Below are 20,021 nucleotides of genomic sequence, written 5' to 3'. Positions count from 1 at the left end.
AGAACCTGAGAAAACTGCTTCCAAAGTTCGAACCCAAGTCTGAAATTAGCGTCCAAAAAAATTAAAAATTTATAAAAATACCTTTTTATGGAGATTTTGTGACTGAATTCAATTTGGTTAGCGATTCTTATCAATATTAGAAAATTTCAGCCAGTTTGGTCCCATAGAACCTGAGAAAACTGCTTCCCAAGTTCGAACCCAAGGCTGAAATTAGGCTCCATAAAAAAGATGGTTTTTCTTAAAATACAACTTTATGAAGATTTTTAGACTGAGTTCGATTTAGATAACGATTCTTATCACTATTCCAATATTTCAGCCCGTTTGGTCCCTTAAAACCTGAAAAAACTGCTTCCAAAGTTCGAACCCAAGGCTGAAATTAGGCTCAATAAAAAAGATGGTTTTTTTAAAATACAACTTAATGGAGATTTTGTGACTGAGTTCGATTTGGATAACGATTCTTATCACTATTCCAATATTTCAGCCCGTTTGGTCCCATAAAACCTGAGAAAACTGCTTGCAAAGTTCGAACCCAAGTCTGAAATTTGCGTCACTAAACATCATAATTTTTCTAAAAATACAACTTTATGGAGATTTTGTGAATGATTTCGATTTGTACCATGCTTCTTATCACTTTTCCTAAATTTCAGCCAATTTGGTACATAGAACCTGAGAAAACTGCTTCAAAAGTTCGAACCCAAGTCTGAAATTAGCGTCCATAAAAATAATAATTTTTCTAAAAATACAATTTTATGGAGATTTTGTGACTGAATTCAATTTGGTTAGCGATTCTTATGACTATTTCGAAATTTCAGCCAGTTTGGTCGCATAGAACCTGAGAAAACTGCTTCTTAAGTTCGAACCCAAGTCTGAAATTAGCGTCAGTAAAAATCATGATTTTTCTTAAAATACAACTTTATGACTGATTTTGATTTGTACCATGCTTCTAATCACTTTTCCCAAATTTCAGCCAATTTAGTCCCATACAACCTGAGAAAATTGCTTACAAAATGCGAACCCAAGGCTGAAATTAGGCTCCATAAAAAAGATGGTTTTTCTAAAAAGACAACTTTATGAAGATTTTGTGACTGAGTTCGATTTGGATAAAGATTCTTATCACTATTCCAATATTTCAGCCCGTTTGGTTCCATAGAACCTGAGAAAATGGCTTCTAAAGTTTGAACCCAAGTCTGAAATTTGCGTCCATAAAAATCTTAATTTTTCTACAACTTTATTGAGATTTTGTGACTGAGTTCGATTTGGATAGCGATTCTTATCACTATTACAAAATTTCAGCCCGTTTGGTCCCTTAAAACCTGAAAAAACTGCTTCCAAAGTTCGAACCCAAGGCTGAAATTAGGCTCAATAAAAAAGATGGTTTTTCTTAAAATACAACTTAATGGAGATTTTGTTACTGAGTTCGATTTGGATAACGATTCTTATCACTACTCCAATATTTCAGCCAGTTTGGTCCCATAGAACCTGAGAAAACTGCTCCTTAAGTTCGAACCCAGGTCTGAAATTATCGTCCATAAAAATCATGATTTTTCTAAAAATACAACTTATGGAGATTTCGATTTGTACCATGCTTCTAATCACTTTTCCTAAATTTCAGCCAATTTGGTCCCATAGAACCTGAGAAAACTGCTTCCAAAGTTCGAGAACCCAAGTCTGAAATTAGCGTCCATAAAAATCATAATTTATTTAAAAATACAACATTATGGAGATTTTGTGACTGAATTTGATTTGGATAGCGATTCTTATCACTATTTCAAAATTTCAGCCAGTTTGGTCGCATAGAACCTGAAAAAACTGCTTCTAAAGTTCGAACCCAAGTCTGAAATTAGCGTCAGTAAAAATCATGATTTTTCTAAAAATACAACTTTATGACTGATTTCGATTTGTACCATGCTTCTTATCACTTTTCCTAAATTTCAGCCAATTTGGTCCCATAGAACCTGAGAAAACTGCTTCCAAAGTTCGAACCCAAGTCTGAAATTAGCGTCCAAAAAAATTAAAAATTTTCTAAAAATACCTTTTTATGGAGATTTTGTGACTGAATTCAATTTGGTTAGCGATTCTTATCAATATTAGAAAATTTCAGCCAGTTTGGTCCCATAGAACCTGAGAAAACTGCTTCCCAAGTTCGAACCCAAGGCTGAAATTAGGCTCCATAAAAAAGATGGTTTTTCTTAAAATACAACTTTATGAAGATTTTTAGACTGAGTTCGATTTAGATAACGATTCTTATCACTATTCCAATATTTCAGCCCGTTTGGTCCCTTAAAACCTGAAAAAACTGCTTCCAAAGTTCGAACCCAAGGCTGAAATTAGGCTCAATAAAAAAGATGGTTTTTTTAAAATACAACTTAATGGAGATTTTGTGACTGAGTTCGATTTGGATAACGATTCTTATCACTATTCCAATATTTCAGCCCGTTTGGTCCCATAAAACCTGAGAAAACTGCTTGCAAAGTTCGAACCCAAGTCTGAAATTTGCGTCACTAAACATAATAATTTTTCTAAAAATACAACTTTATGGAGATTTTGTGAATGATTTCGATTTGTACCATGCTTCTTATCACTTTTCCTAAATTTCAGCCAATTTGGTCCATAGAACCTGAGAAAACTGCTTCAAAAGTTCGAACCCAAGTCTGAAATTAGCGTCCATAAAAATAATAATTTTTCTAAAAATACAATTTTATGGAGATTTTGTGACTGAATTCAATTTGGTTAGCGATTCTTATGACTATTTCGAAATTTCAGCCAGTTTGGTCGCATAGAACCTGAGAAAACTGCTTCTTAAGTTCGAACCCAAGTCTGAAATTAGCGTCAGTAAAAATCATGATTTTTCTTAAATTACAACTTTATGACTGATTTTGATTTGTACCATGCTTCTAATCACTTTTCCCAAATATCAGCTAATTTAGTCCCATACAACCTGAGAAAACTGCTTACAAAATGCGAACCCAAGGCTGAAATTAGGCTCCATAAAAAAGATGGTTTTTCTAAAAAGACAACTTTATGAAGATTTTTTGACTGAGTTCGATTTGGATAACGATTCTTATCACTATTCCAATATTTCAGCCCGTTTGGTTCCTTAAAACCTGAAAAAACTGCTTCCAAAGTTCGAACCCAAGGCTGAAATTAGGCTCAATAAAAAAGATGGTTTTTCTAAAAATACAACTTAATGGAGATTTTGTGACTGAGTTCGATTTGGATAACGATTCTTATCACTATTCCAATATTTCAGCCCGTTTGGTCCCATAAAACCTGAGAAAACTGCTTGCAAAGTTCGAACCCAAGTCTGAAATTTGCGTCACTAAAAATCCTAATTTTTCTAAAAATACAACTTTATGGAGATTTTGTGAATGATTTCGATTTGTACCATGCTTCTTATCACTTTTCCTAAATTTCAGCCAATTTGGTCCATAGAACCTGAGAAAACTGCTTCAAAAGTTCGAACCCAAGTCTGAAATTAGCGTCCATCAAAATAATAATTTTTCTTAAAATAAAATTTTATGGAGATTTTGTGACTGAATTCAATTTGGTTAGCGATTCTTATGACTATTTCGAAATTTCAGCCAGTTTGGTCACATAGAACCTGGGAAAACTGCTTCTAAAGTTCGAACCCAAGTCTGAAATTAGCGTCAGTAAAAATCATAATTTTTCTAAAAATACAACTTTATGGAGATTTGTAACTGATTTCGATTTGTACCATGCTTCTTATCACTTTTCCTTAATTTCAGCCAATTTAGTCCCATACAACCTGAGAAAACTGCTTACAAAGTTCGAACCCAAGGCTGAAATAAGGCTCCATAAAAAAGATGGTTTTTCTAAAAAGACAACTTTATGAAGATTTTTTGACTGAGTTCGATTTGGATAACGATTCTTATCACTATTCCAATATTTCAGCCCGTTTGGTCCCTTAAAACCTGAGAAAACTGCTTGCAAAGTTCGAACCCAAGTCTGAAATTTGCGTCACTAAAAATCATAATTTTTCTAAAAATACTTTTTTATGGAGATTTTATGACTGATTTCGATTTGTACCATGCTTCTTATAACTTTTCCAATATTTCAGCCCGTTTGGTTCCATAGAACCTGAGAAAATGGCTTCTAAAGTTTGAACCCAAGTCTGAAATTTGCGTCCATAAAAATCATAATTTTTCTACAACTTTATGGAGATTTTATGACTGAGTTCGATTTGGATAGCGATTCTTATCACTATTACAAAATTTCAGCCAGTTTGGTTGCATAGAACCTGAGAAAACTGCTTCTAAAGTTCGAACCCAAGTCTCCAATTAGCCTCCATAAAAAAGATGGTTTTTCTAAAAATACAACTTTATGGAGATTTTGTGACTGAGTTCGATTAGGATAACGATTCTTATCACTATTCCAATATTTCAGCCAGTTTGGTCCCATAGAACCTGAGAAAACTGCTTCTAAAGTTCGAACCCAAATCTGAAATTAGCGTCCATAAAAATCATGATTTTTCGAAAAATACAACTTTATGGAGATTTTGTAACTGAGTTCGATTTGGATATCGATTCTTATCACTATTCAAAAATTTCAGCCATTTTGGTCGCATAGAACCTGAGAAAACTGCTTCTAAAGTTCGAACCCAAGTCTGAAATTAGCGTCAGTAAAAATCATGATTTTTCTAAAAATACAATTTAATGGAGATTTTGTGACTGATTTCGATTTGTACCATCCTTCTTATCACTTTTCCTAAATTTCAGCCAATTTCGTCCCATAGAATCTGAGAAAACTGCCTCCAAAGTTCGAACCCAAGTCTGAAATTAGCGTCCAAAAAAATTAAAATTTTTCTAAGAATACAACTTTATGGAGATTTTGTGACTGAATTCAATTTGGTTAGCGATTCTTATGACTTTTTCGAAATTTCAGCCAGTTTGGTCGCATAGAACCTGAGAAAACTGCTTCTAAAGTTCGAACCCAAGTCTGAAATTAGCGTCAGTAAAAATCATAATTTTTCTAAAAATACAACTTAATGGAGATTTGTAACTGATTTCGATTTGTACCATGCTTCTTATCACTTTTCCTTAATTTCAGCCAATTTAGTCCCATACAACCTGAGGAAACTGCTTACAAAGTTCGAACCCAAGGCTGAAATAAGGCTCCATAAAAAGATGGTTTTTCTAAAAAGACAACTTTATGAAGATTTTTTGAATGAGTTCGATTTGGATAACGATTCTTATCACTATTCCAATATTTCAGTCCGTTTGGTTCCTTAAAACCAGAAAAAACTGCTTCCAAAGTTCGAACCCAAGGCTGAAATTAGGCTCAATAAAAAAGATGGTTTTTCTAAAAATACAACTTAATGGAGATTTTGTGACTGAGTTCGATTTGGATAACGATTCTTATCACTATTCCAATATTTCAGCCCGTTTGGTCCCATAAAACCTGAGAAAACTGCTTGCAAAGTTCGAACCCAAGTCTGAAATTTGCGTCACTAAAAATCCTAATTTTTCTAAAAATACAACTTTATGGAGATTTTGTGAATGATTTCGATTTGTACCATGCTTCTTATCACTTTTCCTAAATTTCAGCCAATTTGGTCCATAGAACCTGAGAAAACTGCTTGCAAAGTTCGAACCCAAGTCTGAAATTTGCGTCACTAAAAATCCTAATTTTTCTAAAAATACAACTTTATGGAGATTTTGTGAATGATTTCGATTTGTACCATGCTTCTTATCACTTTTCCTAAATTTCAGCCAATTTGGTCCATAAAACCTGAGAAAACTGCTTGCAAAGTTCGAACCCAAGTCTGAAATTTGCGTCACTAAAAATCCTAATTTTTCTAAAAATACAACTTTATGGAGATTTTGTGAATGATTTCGATTTGTACCATGCTTCTTATCACTTTTCCTAAATTTCAGCCAATTTGGTCCATAGAACCTGAGAAAACTGCTTCAAAAGTTCGAACCCAAGTCTGAAATTAGCGTCCATCAAAATAATAATTTTTCTTAAAATAAAATTTTATGGAGATTTTGTGACTGAATTCAATTTGGTTAGCGATTCTTATGACTATTTCGAAATTTCAGCCAGTTTGGTCACATAGAACCTGGGAAAACTGCTTCTAAAGTTCGAACCCAAGTCTGAAATTAGCGTCAGTAAAAATCATAATTTTTCTAAAAATACAACTTTATGGAGATTTGTAACTGATTTCGATTTGTACCATGCTTCTTATCACTTTTCCTTAATTTCAGCCAATTTAGTCCCATACAACCTGAGAAAACTGCTTACAAAGTTCGAACCCAAGGCTGAAATAAGGCTCCATAAAAAAGATGGTTTTTCTAAAAAGACAACTTTATGAAGATTTTTTGACTGAGTTCGATTTGGATAACGATTCTTATCACTATTCCAATATTTCAGCCCGTTTGGTCCCTTAAAACCTGAGAAAACTGCTTGCAAAGTTCGAACCCAAGTCTGAAATTTGCGTCACTAAAAATCATAATTTTTCTAAAAATACTTTTTTATGGAGATTTTATGACTGATTTCGATTTGTACCATGCTTCTTATAACTTTTCCAATATTTCAGCCCGTTTGGTTCCATAGAACCTGAGAAAATGGCTTCTAAAGTTTGAACCCAAGTCTGAAATTTGCGTCCATAAAAATCATAATTTTTCTACAACTTTATGGAGATTTTATGACTATGACTATGACTATGAGTTCGATTTGGATAGCGATTCTTATCACTATTACAAAATTTCAGCCAGTTTGGTTGCATAGAACCTGAGAAAACTGCTTCTAAAGTTCGAACCCAAGTCTCCAATTAGCCTCCATAAAAAAGATGGTTTTTCTAAAAATACAACTTTATGGAGATTTTGTGACTGAGTTCGATTAGGATAACGATTCTTATCACTATTCCAATATTTCAGCCAGTTTGGTCCCATAGAACCTGAGAAAACTGCTTCTAAAGTTCGAACCCAAATCTGAAATTAGCGTCCATAAAAATCATGATTTTTCGAAAAATACAACTTTATGGAGATTTTGTAACTGAGTTCGATTTGGATATCGATTCTTATCACTATTCAAAAATTTCAGCCATTTTGGTCGCATAGAACCTGAGAAAACTGCTTCTAAAGTTCGAACCCAAGTCTGAAATTAGCGTCAGTAAAAATCATGATTTTTCTAAAAATACAATTTAATGGAGATTTTGTGACTGATTTCGATTTGTACCATCCTTCTTATCACTTTTCCTAAATTTCAGCCAATTTCGTCCCATAGAATCTGAGAAAACTGCCTCCAAAGTTCGAACCCAAGTCTGAAATTAGCGTCGAAAAAAATTAAAATTTTTCTAAGAATACAACTTTATGGAGATTTTGTGACTGAATTCAATTTGGTTAGCGATTCTTATGACTTTTTCGAAATTTCAGCCAGTTTGGTCGCATAGAACCTGAGAAAACTGCTTCTAAAGTTCGAACCCAAGTCTGAAATTAGCGTCAGTAAAAATCATAATTTTTCTAAAAATACAACTTAATGGAGATTTGTAACTGATTTCGATTTGTACCATGCTTCTTATCACTTTTCCTTAATTTCAGCCAATTTAGTCCCATACAACCTGAGGAAACTGCTTACAAAGTTCGAACCCAAGGCTGAAATAAGGCTCCATAAAAAGATGGTTTTTCTAAAAAGACAACTTTATGAAGATTTTTTGAATGAGTTCGATTTGGATAACGATTCTTATCACTATTCCAATATTTCAGCCCGTTTGGTTCCTTAAAACCAGAAAAAACTGCTTCCAAAGTTCGAACCCAAGGCTGAAATTAGGCTCAATAAAAAAGATGGTTTTTCTAAAAATACAACTTAATGGAGATTTTGTGACTGAGTTCGATTTGGATAACGATTCTTATCACTATTCCAATATTTCAGCCCGTTTGGTCCCATAAAACCTGAGAAAACTGCTTGCAAAGTTCGAACCCAAGTCTGAAATTTGCGTCACTAAAAATCCTAATTTTTCTAAAAATACAACTTTATGGAGATTTTGTGAATGATTTCGATTTGTACCATGCTTCTTATCACTTTTCCTAAATTTCAGCCAATTTGGTCCATAGAACCTGAGAAAACTGCTTCAAAAGTTCGAACCCAAGTCTGAAATTAGCGTCCATCAAAATAATAATTTTTCTTAAAATAAAATTTTATGGAGATTTTGTGACTGAATTCAATTTGGTTAGCGATTCTTATGACTATTTCGAAATTTCAGCCAGTTTGGTCACATAGAACCTGGGAAAACTGCTTCTAAAGTTCGAACCCAAGTCTGAAATTAGCGTCAGTAAAAATCATAATTTTTCTAAAAATACAACTTTATGGAGATTTGTAACTGATTTCGATTTGTACCATGCTTCTTATCACTTTTCCTTAATTTCAGCCAATTTAGTCCCATACAACCTGAGAAAACTGCTTACAAAGTTCGAACCCAAGGCTGAAATAAGGCTCCATAAAAAAGATGGTTTTTCTAAAAAGACAACTTTATGAAGATTTTTTGACTGAGTTCGATTTGGATAACGATTCTTATCACTATTCCAATATTTCAGCCCGTTTGGTCCCTTAAAACCTGAGAAAACTGCTTGCAAAGTTCGAACCCAAGTCTGAAATTTGCGTCACTAAAAATCATAATTTTTCTAAAAATACTTTTTTATGGAGATTTTATGACTGATTTCGATTTGTACCATGCTTCTTATAACTTTTCCTAAATTTCAGCCAATTTGGTCCCATAGAATCTGAGAAAACTGCCTCCAAAGTTCGAACCCAAGTCTGAAATTAGCGTCCAAAAAAATTAAAATTTTTCTAAGAATACAATTTAATGGAGATTTTGTGACTGATTTCGATTTGTACCATCCTTCTTATCACTTTTCCTAAATTTCAGCCAATTTCGTCCCATAGAATCTGAGAAAACTGCTTCCAAAGTTCGAACCCAAGTCTGAAATTAGCGTCCAAAAAAATTAAAATTTTTCTAAGAATACAACTTTATGGAGATTTTGTGACTGAATTCAATTTGGTTAGCGATTCTTATGACTTTTTCGAAATTTCAGCCAGTTTGGTCGCATAGAACCTGAGAAAACTGCTTCTAAAGTTCGAACCCAAGTCTGAAATTAGCGTCAGTAAAAATCATAATTTTTCTAAAAATACAACTTAATGGAGATTTGTAACTGATTTCGATTTGTACCATGCTTCTTATCACTTTTCCTTAATTTCAGCCAATTTAGTCCCATACAACCTGAGGAAACTGCTTACAAAGTTCGAACCCAAGGCTGAAATAAGGCTCCATAAAAAGATGGTTTTTCTAAAAAGACAACTTTATGAAGATTTTTTGAATGAGTTCGATTTGGATAACGATTCTTATCACTATTCCAATATTTCAGCCCGTTTGGTTCCTTAAAACCAGAAAAAACTGCTTCCAAAGTTCGAACCCAAGGCTGAAATTAGGCTCAATAAAAAAGATGGTTTTTCTAAAAATACAACTTAATGGAGATTTTGTGACTGAGTTCGATTTGGATAACGATTCTTATCACTATTCCAATATTTCAGCCCGTTTGGTCCCATAAAACCTGAGAAAACTGCTTGCAAAGTTCGAACCCAAGTCTGAAATTTGCGTCACTAAAAATCCTAATTTTTCTAAAAATACAACTTTATGGAGATTTTGTGAATGATTTCGATTTGTACCATGCTTCTTATCACTTTTCCTAAATTTCAGCCAATTTGGTCCATAGAACCTGAGAAAACTGCTTCAAAAGTTCGAACCCAAGTCTGAAATTAGCGTCCATCAAAATAATAATTTTTCTTAAAATAAAATTTTATGGAGATTTTGTGATTGAATTCAATTTGGTTAGCGATTCTTATGACTATTTCGAAATTTCAGCCAGTTTGGTCACATAGAACCTGGGAAAACTGCTTCTAAAGTTCGAACCCAAGTCTGAAATTAGCGTCAGTAAAAATCATAATTTTTCTAAAAATACAACTTTATGGAGATTTGTAACTGATTTCGATTTGTACCATGCTTCTTATCACTTTTCCTTAATTTCAGCCAATTTAGTCCCATACAACCTGAGAAAACTGCTTACAAAGTTCGAACCCAAGGCTGAAATAAGGCTCCATAAAAAAGATGGTTTTTCTAAAAAGACAACTTTATGAAGATTTTTTGACTGAGTTCGATTTGGATAACGATTCTTATCACTATTCCAATATTTCAGCCCGTTTGGTCCCTTAAAACCTGAGAAAACTGCTTGCAAAGTTCGAACCCAAGTCTGAAATTTGCGTCACTAAAAATCATAATTTTTCTAAAAATACTTTTTTATGGAGATTTTATGACTGATTTCGATTTGTACCATGCTTCTTATAACTTTTCCTAAATTTCAGCCAATTTGGTCCCATAGAATCTGAGAAAACTGCTTTTAGAGTTCGAGAACCCAAGTCTGAAATAAGCGCCCATATAAATCATAATTTTTTAAAAAATTCACTTTTATGGAGATTTTGTGACTGAATTCGATTTGGATAGCGATTCTTATCACTATTTCAAAATTTCAGCCAGTTTGGTCGCATAGAACCTGAGAAAACTGCTTCTAAAGTTCGAACCCAAGTCTCAAATTAGCCTCCATAAAAAAGATGGTTTTTCTAAAAATACAACTTTATGGAGATTTTGTGACAGAGTTCGATTTGGATAACGATTCTTATCACTATTCGTATATTTCAGCCAGTTTGGTCCCATAGAACCTGAGAAAACTGTTTCTAAAGTTCGAACCCAAGTCTGAAATTAGCGTCCATAAAAATCATGATTTTTCTAAAAATACAACTTTATGGAGATTTTGTGACTGAGTTCAATTTGGATATCGATTCTTATCACTATTCCAATATTTCAGCCAGTTTGGTCCCATAGAAACTGAGAAAACTGCTTCTAAAGTTCGAACCCAAGTCTGAAATTAGCGTCCATAAAAATCATAATTTTTCTAAAAATACAACTTTATGGAGATTTGTAACTGATTTCGATTTGTACCATGCTTCTTATCACCTTTCCTTAATTTCAGCCAATTTAGTCCCATACAACCTGAGAAAACTGCTTACAAAGTTGGAACCCAAGGCTGGAATTAGGCTCCATAAAAAAGATGGTTTTTCTAAAAAAAGAACTTTATGGAGATTTTGTGACTGAATTCGATTTGGATAGCGATTCTTATCACTATTTCAAAATTTCAGCCAGTTTGGTTGCATAGAACCTGAGAAAACTGCTTCTAAAGTTCGTACCCAAGTCTCAAATTAGCCTCCATAAAAAAGATGGTTTTTCTAAAAATACAACTTAATGGAGATTTTGTGACTGAGTTAGATTTGGATAACGATTCTTATCTTTATTCCAATATTTCAGCCAGTTTGGTCCCATAGAACCTGAAAAAACTGCTTCTAAAGTTCGAACCCATGTCTGAAATTAGCGTCCATAAAAATCATGATTTTCCTAAAAATACAACTTTATGGAGATTTTGTAACTGAGTTCGATTTGGATATCGATTCTTATCACTATTCAAAAATTTCAGCCATTTTGGTCGCATAGAACCTGAGAAAACTGCTTCTAAAGTTCGAACCCAAGTCTCCAATTAGCCTCCATAAAAAAGATGGTTTTTCTAAAAATACAACTTTATGGAGATTTTGTGACTGAGTTCGATTTGGATAACGATTCTTATCACTATTCCAATATTTCAGCCCGTTTGGTCCCTTAAAACCTGAGAAAACTGCTTGCAAAGTTCGAACCCAAGTCTGAAATTTGGGTCACTAAAAATCATAATTTTTCTAAAAATACAACTTTATGGAGATTTTGTGAATGATTTCGATTTGTACCATGCTTCTTATCCTTTTTCCTAAATTTCAGCCTATTTGGTCCATAGAACCTGACAAAACTGCTTCAAAAGTTCGAACCCAAGTCTGAAATTAGCGTCCATCAAAATAATAATTTTTCTTAAAATAAAATTTTATGGAGATTTTGTGACTGAATTCAATTTGGTTAGCGATTCTTATGACTATTTCGAAATTTCAGCCAGTTTGGTCGCATAGAACCTGAGAAAACTGCTTCTAAATTTCGAACCCAAGTCTGAAATTAGCGTCCATAAAAATCATAATTTTTCTCAAAATACAACTTTATGGAGATTTGTAACTGATTTCGATTTGTACCATGCTTCTTATCACTTTTCCTTAATTTCAGCCAATTTAGTCCCATACAACCTGAGGAAACTGCTTACAAAGTTCGAACCCAAGGCTGAAATAAGGCTCCATAAAAAGATGGTTTTTCTAAAAAGACAACTTTATGAAGATTTTTTGAATGAGTTCGATTTGGATAACGATTCTTATCACTATTCCAATATTTCAGCCCGTTTGGTTCCTTAAAACCAGAAAAAACTGCTTCCAAAGTTCGAACCCAAGGCTGAAATTAGGCTCAATAAAAAAGATGGTTTTTCTAAAAATACAACTTAATGGAGATTTTGTGACTGAGTTCGATTTGGATAACGATTCTTATCACTATTCCAATATTTCAGCCCGTTTGGTCCCATAAAACCTGAGAAAACTGCTTGCAAAGTTCGAACCCAAGTCTGAAATTTGCGTCACTAAAAATCCTAATTTTTCTAAAAATACAACTTTATGGAGATTTTGTGAATGATTTCGATTTGTACCATGCTTCTTATCACTTTTCCTAAATTTCAGCCAATTTGGTCCATAGAACCTGAGAAAACTGCTTCAAAAGTTCGAACCCAAGTCTGAAATTAGCGTCCATCAAAATAATAATTTTTCTTAAAATAAAATTTTATGGAGATTTTGTGACTGAATTCAATTTGGTTAGCGATTCTTATGACTATTTCGAAATTTCAGCCAGTTTGGTCACATAGAACCTGGGAAAACTGCTTCTAAAGTTCGAACCCAAGTCTGAAATTAGCGTCAGTAAAAATCATAATTTTTCTAAAAATACAACTTTATGGAGATTTGTAACTGATTTCGATTTGTACCATGCTTCTTATCACTTTTCCTTAATTTCAGCCAATTAAGTCCCATACAACCTGAGAAAACTGCTTACAAAGTTCGAACCCAAGGCTGAAATAAGGCTCCATAAAAAATATGGTTTTTCTAAAAAGACAACTTTATGAAGATTTTTTGACTGAGTTCGATTTGGATAACGATTCTTATCACTATTCCAATATTTCAGCCCGTTTGGTCCCTTAAAACCTGAGAAAACTGCTTGCAAAGTTCGAACCCAAGTCTGAAATTTGCGTCACTAAAAATCATAATTTTTCTAAAAATACTTTTTTATGGAGATTTTATGACTGATTTCGATTTGTACCATGCTTCTTATAACTTTTCCTAAATTTCAGCCAATTTGGTCCCTTAGAACCTGAGAAAACTGCTTTTAGAGTTCGAGAACCCAAGTCTGAAATAAGCGCCCATATAAATCATATTTTTTTAAAAAATTCACTTTTATGGAGATTTTGTGACTGAATTCGATTTGGATAGCGATTCTTATCACTATTTCAAAATTTCAGCCAGTTTGGTCGCATAGAACCTGAGAAAACTGCTTCTAAAGTTCGAACCCAAGTCTGAAATTAGCGTCAGTAAAAATCATAATTTTTCTAAAAATACAACTTAATGGAGATTTGTAACTGATTTCGATTTGTACCATGCTTCTTATCACTTTTCCTTAATTTCAGCCAATTTAGTCCCATACAACCTCAGGAAACTGCTTACAAAGTTCGAACCCAAGGCTGAAATAAGGCTCCATAAAAAGATAGTTTTTCTAAAAAGACAACTTTATGAAGATTTTTTGACTGAGTTCGATTTGGATAACGATTCTTATCACTATTCCAATATTTCAGCCCGTTTGGTTCCTTAAAACCTGAAAAAACTGCTTCCAAAGTTCGAACCCAAGGCTGAAATTAGGCTCAATAAAAAAGATGGTTTTTCTAAAAATACAACTTAATGGAGATTTTGTGACTGAGTTCGATTTGGATAACGATTCTTATCACTATTCCAATATTTCAGCCCGTTTGGTCCCATAAAACCTGAGAAAACTGCTTGCAAAGTTCGAACCCAAGTCTGAAATTTGCGTCACTAAAAATCCTAATTTTTCTAAAAATACAACTTTATGGAGATTTTGTGAATGATTTCGATTTGTACCATGCTTCTTATCACTTTTCCTAAATTTCAGCCAATTTGGTCCATAGAACCTGAGAAAACTGCTTCAAAAGTTCGAACCCAAGTCTGAAATTAGCGTCCATCAAAATAATAATTTTTCTTAAAATAAAATTTTATGGAGATTTTGTGACTGAATTCAATTTGGTTAGCGATTCTTATGACTATTTCGAAATTTCAGCCAGTTTGGTCACATAGAACCTGGGAAAACTGCTTCTAAAGTTCGAACCCAAGTCTGAAATTAGCGTCAGTAAAAATCATAATTTTTCTAAAAATACAACTTTATGGAGATTTGTAACTGATTTCGATTTGTACCATGCTTCTTATCACTTTTCCTTAATTTCAGCCAATTTAGTCCCATACAACCTGAGAAAACTGCTTACAAAGTTCGAACCCAAGGCTGAAATAAGGCTCCATAAAAAAGATGGTTTTTCTAAAAAGACAACTTTATGAAGATTTTTTGACTGAGTTCGATTTGGATAACGATTCTTATCACTATTCCAATATTTCAGCCCGTTTGGTCCCTTAAAACCTGAGAAAACTGCTTGCAAAGTTCGAACCCAAGTCTGAAATTTGCGTCACTAAAAATCATAATTTTTCTAAAAATACTTTTTTATGGAGATTTTATGACTGATTTCGATTTGTACCATGCTTCTTATAACTTTTCCAATATTTCAGCCCGTTTGGTTCCATAGAACCTGAGAAAATGGCTTCTAAAGTTTGAACCCAAGTCTGAAATTTGCGTCCATAAAAATCATAATTTTTCTACAACTTTATGGAGATTTTATGACTGAGTTCGATTTGGATAGCGATTCTTATCACTATTACAAAATTTCAGCCAGTTTGGTTGCATAGAACCTGAGAAAACTGCTTCTAAAGTTCGAACCCAAGTCTCCAATTAGCCTCCATAAAAAAGATGGTTTTTCTAAAAATACAACTTTATGGAGATTTTGTGACTGAGTTCGATTAGGATAACGATTCTTATCACTATTCCAATATTTCAACCATTTTGGTCGCATAGAACCTGAGAAAACTGCTTCTAAAGTTCGAACCCAAGTCTGAAATTAGCGTCAGTAAAAATCATGATTTTTCTAAAAATACAATTTAATGGAGATTTTGTGACTGATTTCGATTTGTACCATCCTTCTTATCACTTTTCCTAAATTTCAGCGAATTTCGTCCCATAGAATCTGAGAAAACTGCTTCCAAAGTTCGAACCCAAGTCTGAAATTAGCGTCCAAAAAAATTAAAATTTTTCTAAGAATACAACTTTATGGAGATTTTGTGACTGAATTCAATTTGGTTAGCGATTCTTATGACTTTTTCGAAATTTCAGCCAGTTTGGTCGCATAGAACCTGAGAAAACTGCTTCTAAAGTTCGAACCCAAGTCTGAAATTAGCGTCAGTAAAAATCATAATTTTTCTAAAAATACAACTTAATGGAGATTTGTAACTGATTTCGATTTGTACCATGCTTCTTATCACTTTTCCTTAATTTCAGCCAATTTAGTCCCATACAACCTGAGGAAACTGCTTACAAAGTTCGAACCCAAGGCTGAAATAAGGCTCCATAAAAAGATGGTTTTTCTAAAAAGACAACTTTATGAAGATTTTTTGAATGAGTTCGATTTGGATAACGATTCTTATCACTATTCCAATATTTCAGCCCGTTTGGTTCCTTAAAACCAGAAAAAACTGCTTCCAAAGTTCGAACCCAAGGCTGAAATTAGGCTCAATAAAAAAGATGGTTTTTCTAAAAATACAACTTAATGGAGATTTTGTGACTGAGTTCGATTTGGATAACGATTCTTATCACTATTCCAATATTTCAGCCCGTTTGGTCCCTTAAAACCTGAGAAAACTGCTTGCAAAGTTCGAACCCAAGTCTGAAATTTGCGTCACTAAAAATCCTAATTTTTCTAAAAATACAACTTTATGGAGATTTTGTGAATGATTTCGATTTGTACCATGCTTCTTATCACTTTTCCTAAATTTCAGCCAATTTGGTCCATAGAACCTGAGAAAACTGCTTCAAAAGTTCGAACCCAAGTCTGAAATTAGCGTCCATCAAAATAATAATTTTTCTTAAAATAAAATTTTATGGAGATTTTGTGACTGAATTCAATTTGGTTAGCGATTCTTATGACTATTTCGAAATTTCAGCCAGTTTGGTCACATAGAACCTGGGAAAACTGCTTCTAAAGTTCGAACCCAAGTCTGAAATTAGCGTCAGTAAAAATCATAATTTTTCTAAAAATACAACTTTATGGAGATTTGTAACTGATTTCGATTTGTACCATGCTTCTTATCACTTTTCCTTAATTTCAGCCAATTTAGTCCCATACAACCTGAGAAAACTGCTTACAAAGTTCGAACCCAAGGCTGAAATAAGGCTCCATAAAAAAGATGGTTTTTCTAAAAAGACAACTTTATGAAGATTTTTTGACTGAGTTCGATTTGGATAACGATTCTTATCACTATTCCAATATTTCAGCCCGTTTGGTCCCTTAAAACCTGAGAAAACTGCTTGCAAAGTTCGAACCCAAGTCTGAAATTTGCGTCACTAAAAATCATAATTTTTCTAAAAATACTTTTTTATGGAGATTTTATGACTGATTTCGATTTGTACCATGCTTCTTATAACTTTTCCTAAATTTCAGCCAATTTGGTCCCTTAGAACCTGAGAAAACTGCTTTTAGAGTTCGAGAACCCAAGTCTGAAATAAGCGCCCATATAAATCATAATTTTTTAAAAAATTCACTTTTATGGAGATTTTGTGACTGAATTCGATTTGGATAGCGATTCTTATCACTATTTCAAAATTTCAGCCAGTTTGGTCGCATAGAACCTGAGAAAACTGCTTCTAAAGTTCGAACCCAAGTCTCAAATTAGCCTCCATAAAAAAGATGGTTTTTCTAAAAATACAACTTTATGGAGATTTTGTGACAGAGTTCGATTTGGATAACGATTCTTATCACTATTCGTATATTTCAGCCAGTTTGGTCCCATAGAACCTGAGAAAACTGTTTCTAAAGTTCGAACCCAAGTCTGAAATTAGCGTCCATAAAAATCATGATTTTTCTAAAAATACAACTTTATGGAGATTTTGTGACTGAGTTCAATTTGGATATCGATTCTTATCACTATTCCAATATTTCAGCCAGTTTGGTCCCATAGAAACTGAGAAAACTGCTTCTAAAGTTCGAACCCAAGTCTGAAATTAGCGTCCATAAAAATCATAATTTTTCTAAAAATACAACTTTATGGAGATTTGTAACTGATTTCGATTTGTACCATGCTTCTTATCACCTTTCCTTAATTTCAGCCAATTTTGTCCCATACAACCTGAGAAAACTGCTTACAAAGTTGGAACCCAAGGCTGGAATTAGGCTCCATAAAAAAGATGGTTTTTCTAAAAAAAGAACTTTATGGAGATTTTGTGACTGAATTCGATTTGGATAGCGATTCTTATCACTATTTCAAAATTTCAGCCAGTTTGGTTGCATAGAACCTGAGAAAACTGCTTCTAAAGTTCGTACCCAAGTCTCAAATTAGCCTCCATAAAAAAGATGGTTTTTCTAAAAATACAACTTAATGGAGATTTTGTGACTGAGTTAGATTTGGATAACGATTCTTATCTTTATTCCAATATTTCAGCCAGTTTGGTCCCATAGAACCTGAAAAAACTGCTTCTAAAGTTCGAACCCATGTCTGAAATTAGCGTCCATAAAAATCATGATTTTCCTAAAAATACAACTTTATGGAGATTTTGTAACTGAGTTCGATTTGGATATCGATTCTTATCACTATTCAAAAATTTCAGCCATTTTGGTCGCATAGAACCTGAGAAAACTGCTTCTAAAGTTCGAACCCAAGTCTCCAATTAGCCTCCATAAAAAAGATGGTTTTTCTAAAAATACAACTTTATGGAGATTTTGTGACTGAGTTCGATTTGGATAACGATTCTTATCACTATTCCAATATTTCAGCCCGTTTGGTCCCTTAAAACCTGAGAAAACTGCTTGCAAAGTTCGAACCCAAGTCTGAAATTTGGGTCACTAAAAATCATAATTTTTCTAAAAATACAACTTTATGGAGATTTTGTGAATGATTTCGATTTGTACCATGCTTCTTATCCTTTTTCCTAAATTTCAGCCTATTTGGTCCATAGAACCTGACAAAACTGCTTCAAAAGTTCGAACCCAAGTCTGAAATTAGCGTCCATCAAAATAATAATTTTTCTCAAAATACAACTTTATGGAGATTTGTAACTGATTTCGATTTGTACCATGCTTCTTATCACTTTTCCTTAATTTCAGCCAATTTAGTCCCATACAACCTGAGAAAACTGCTTACAAAGTTCGAACCCAAGGCTGAAATAAGGCTCCATAAAAAAGATGGTTTTTCTAAAAAGACAACTTTATGAGAATTTTTTGACTGAGTTCGATTTGGATAACGATTCTTATCACTATTCCAATATTTCAGCCCGTTTGGTCCCTTAAAACCTGAGAAAACTGCTTGCAAAGTTCGAACCCAAGTCTGAAATTTGCGTCACTAAAAATCATAATTTTTCTAAAAATACATTTTTATGGAGATTTTATGACTGATTTCGATTTGTACCATGCTTCTAATAACTTTTCCTAAATTTCAGCCAATTTGGTCCATAGAACCTGACAAAACTGCTTCAAAAGTTCGAACCCAAGTCTGAAATTAGCGTCCATCAAAATAATAATTTTTCTTAAAATAAAATTTTATGGAGATTTTGTGACTGAATTCAATTTGGTTAGCGATTCTTATGACTATTTCGAAATTTCAGCCAGTTTGGTCGCATAGAACCTGAGAAAACTGCTTCTAAAGTTCGAACCCAAGTCTGAAATTAGCGTCCATAAAAATCATAATTTTTCTAAAAATACGACTTTATGGAGATTTTGTGACTGAGTTCGATTTTGATTGCGATTCTTATCACTATTACAAAATTTCAGCCAGTTTGGTCCCATAGAACCTGAGAAAACTGCTTCCAAATTTCGAACCCAAGTCTGAAATAAGCGTCCATAAAAATAATAATTTTTCTAAAAATACAATTTTATGGAGATTTTGTGACTGATTTCGATTTGTACCATGCTTCTTATCACTTTTCCTAAATTTCAGCCAATTTGGTCCCATAGAACCTGAGAAAACTGCTTCCAAAGTTCGAACCCAAGTCTGAAATTAGCGTCCAAAAAAATTAAAAATTTTCTAAAAATACAACTTTATGGAGATTTTGTGACTGAATTCAATTTGGTTAGCGATTCTTATCAATATTAGAAAATTTCAGCCAGTTTGGTCCCATAGAACCTGAGAAAACTGCTTCCCAAGTTTGAACCCAAGGCTGAAATTAGGCTCCATAAAAAAGATGGTTTTTCTTATAATTAAACTTTATGCAGATTTTGTGACTGAGTTCGATTTGGTTAACGATTCTTATCACTATTCCAATATTTCAGCCCGTTTGGTCCCATAAAACCTGAGAAAACTGCTTTCAAAGTTCGAACCCAAGTCTGAAATGTGCGTCCATAAAAATCATAATTTTTCTAAAAATACAACTTTATGGAGATTTGTAACTGATTTCGATTTGTCCCATGCTTCTTATCAATTTTCCTTAATTTCAGCCAATTTAGTCCCATACGACCTGAGAAAACTGCTTCCAAAGTCGGATCCCATGGCTGGAAAAGCTCCATAAAAATGATGGTTTTTCTAAAAAGAGAACTTTATGGAGATTTTGTGACTGAATTCGATTTGGATAGCGATTCTTATCACTATTTCAAAATTTCTGCCAGTTTGGTTGCATAGAACCTGAGAAGACTGCTTCTAAA

This window comes from Hesperophylax consimilis, chromosome 15 (genome assembly GCF_061612785.1).
Source record: "Hesperophylax consimilis isolate HC1 chromosome 15, BYU_Hcon_1.0, whole genome shotgun sequence".
Lineage (NCBI taxonomy): Eukaryota > Metazoa > Arthropoda > Insecta > Trichoptera > Limnephilidae > Hesperophylax > Hesperophylax consimilis.
Note: the sequence above shows the minus strand (reverse complement) of the source record.